The 3,062-nt window shown below is 29.6% G+C and overlaps 1 protein-coding gene across 1 annotated transcript in view; it reads left to right on the forward strand.

The window, feature by feature from the left end:
* The first annotated feature begins 828 nt into the window (after positions 1–828).
* LOC112525358 (basic leucine zipper 23-like) overlaps positions 829–3,062 on the forward strand; it is a 15,840-nt gene continuing 13,606 nt past the window's right edge. The window contains exon 1 of the mRNA XM_025135461.1: positions 829–1,102. The gene's annotated coding sequence lies outside the window, so the exon portion shown is untranslated. The remainder of the gene's footprint in view (positions 1,103–3,062) is intronic.

The raw sequence follows: 3,062 nt of genomic DNA on the forward strand, positions 1-3,062 counted from the left end.
GAGGACTCCAGATTTTGTAACTCTGAACCGCCAATTACTCTGCGAAGGCGGACAGGCGGTTATACCACGAATATGTGAAATTAACCCTCCGAAGGGATACATGTCACTTAAATAGACCTATTTGAACCGTAAGTGAAAATTGAGTCTAGATACATGTTTAGGTGGGAAAAATCAATAACTGCCACATAGAAACATGACACGTGTCCCAAAAGTTATTTATTTATTAAGATATATATATATGTGTGTGTATATATATATATATATATGTATATGAGAAAGAGATAAAGCATTAGAAGTTGTTTTTATCTTTTAAATATATGTATTTTGTTGTTATTAAATATGTTTTTCCACTTAGCAATATATACTTTCCAACACTTATATGATCAGTCAGCAACGCATGTATGATCCAGATATGACCATGTGGCAAATCCAAACTCTAGGTGCTTCACCCTCAAGCTAGGATCTACCGCCATTACAAAACTCAAACCCTAGCTAACCACCTTTTCTTATCTATATATATCTCTCTCTCACATCTTCACTTCCTTTATCACACACCCACCCACACACATGTATATATATACACACTGTGTGTGTATACATGCACATGTATATATATATATATATATATATATATAAAAGGAACTATATATACAGTTGTTTCCATGCAGTATTTCGAGATAACTAGGTCATCTTTCTATCATACCATTTTCAAAGCTTATGCTTCAATATTCGTGGTTTGATGGTTACTGCTTTTCATGTTCTCTGAATATATATGTGTATATATATATATATATGTGTGTGTGTGCGTGTGTTATATATATATATATATATATATATATATATGTATCTTCATCCATGGATAAAAGTGAAAAGCATGCAGAGAAGGTTTAAGAGGATGGTTTTTAGGCGCACACAAGTGTGGAACCATATGCGACCATGGTCCATACGTAGCCATCATGATTTTTGGTTATGGTTATGGTGCCACGCTGTGTGCGTCTAAAGATGCACCCACTCTTAACCAAGTCTTCTTCTTCATTGACGGTGGTGCAGACGATCGTTGCCATGTGTCAAAGGTGGCACCAGATCCATACGGACGTCCGCGGTACGTCGACAAGTTTAGACCCCACCGTTCCTTTATTTGGTGTAGGAGTTTCTACTTTTTTACAGAAATAATCTCTTATCCAAAATCATAAAACAATCAAGGTGTAGGAGTTTCTAGTGTTTTCATTTTTATGAAAATTGTTTTTTTTTTCCTATTTTTTGTTTGAATACATTTTTAAATACAATAATTTTAATACTTTAAATATAATATAATAATAAAAATAAATATCTATATGCACAAAGGAAAATAACAAATATAATTACTATTTTAAATACTATATATTTATTTAAAAAACTCTTAAAACCCATTTTTTATACATGAAGTACTGTTTATTGATGTATATTACTTAAAATTCAAGATTACAAGTAAATGGTACGTAAATACAACTTATTAAAGTTTCATATAACTAACTATAGAGAAACATAATTAAATAAAAGATAAACATCTCATTTTAAATATAAAAAATCTAAAATATAATTAAGATAGTCATTAACTTCAAAAAAATACTTAATTATTATCTTTATAAAAAAATTATACTATTAAACCAAAAAAAAATTAAAGAATAGTTAGTTTGATATTAACATCGACTGAAACAAAGAAAAAAATAAAACATTAAAATCGAGATATATTTCGTTATATTATGTATTAAATAAGTTTATATAATTAATTAATGCTTATTCCTCACTATGAGTGGATAAAAAGTCAACACCATTTTCCACTATTCCTATTTCTCTTGCTATTATATTTGTAAATAATATATTTTGAATATAATAAATAAAATTTTTAATTCGATGCCTTTTGAGAAAATACTAATAAATTATCCAAAGATTCTCTGTGTAATTTGTTACTGATTTGAATTATCTATCAACTTTTGTGACGGTTTTGTGATGAATCGTCCTTTAACAACAGATTTTCTAGGGAAAAATTCGTAGGCAATTGTTGTTTTCATTTAGTAGTATTTTATAACAAGAAATAAATTTAATATTTATACAATTATGATTATAAGAGCCTCTCAAATAGATTTTTAATTTAAACAATATAGAAAATTGAAATTTATATTATCTCATCCGAGGGAAGATCTACACGGATAGGAGGGGTGTGTAACAACTCGTTCCACATGGATAAAAGGTGAGAATTGTTAGCTCCTTATAAGTCTCAAGTAGTGAGTTACCAATAATTTTCACGATGGTTTTAAATTGGATTCGAAGTTATTAGGTCAGTCTGTTGTTTTGGGCTTTAGGGTGTTACAGGGTGTACGTGCTCCCCCTTTATAGTCTCGATGCAATGGAAAAAAAAAAGAGTTTAAAGGTACACTTGTTTTATTTCTTGCTTGTTTTATGTTTTAACGTGAGTTCAAATCTTGCTAAATATTGTTGTTTTATGCGAGCTGACTAATCCCATGGAGCCACCTGCTTTGCAGATAGTCCGGAGTCACCGTATTTGAACCTCTGTGGCCACAAGGGGATTTTTATTCCTCCTTGGATTTGAATCTGGGACCTCCAAGTACTTTTTTGACCTTTGGAGCCAAGCTCAAACCAATTAGGCACCACCTTTGTGGTTTATTTCAAAGGTTAAATATTTAGCTATTTGAACATACATATTTTTCAAAGCAAGCATACTTATGTGTTCATGATCAAATCAAATGAGAACTCGATAGTTTATAATAATCATGAGATCCAATGTGAGCTAATCATTTAAGATAATGAAATTGTTTTTTAAATAAGTTAAAAAGGGTAATTTAGTAATTTTTTATTACAAATTATTAAAATGTTTAGTTACTATGTTTGAAATAAAATATGTAATTAATTTTAATTACATAATAGATATTAATCCCCTAATACATTAATTTAAACTAGAAGCGTACTCGCGCAATGCAGCGAGATACATCGTGATTTTAATATTTCATTTTATTCTTTATCTCAGTCGATGTTATAATATGACTTTATGTGATTTTGAGAAA

The sequence above is a fragment of the Cynara cardunculus genome (assembly GCF_001531365.2).
Source record: "Cynara cardunculus var. scolymus isolate 2C chromosome LG 13, CcrdV1, whole genome shotgun sequence".
Lineage (NCBI taxonomy): Eukaryota > Viridiplantae > Streptophyta > Magnoliopsida > Asterales > Asteraceae > Cynara > Cynara cardunculus.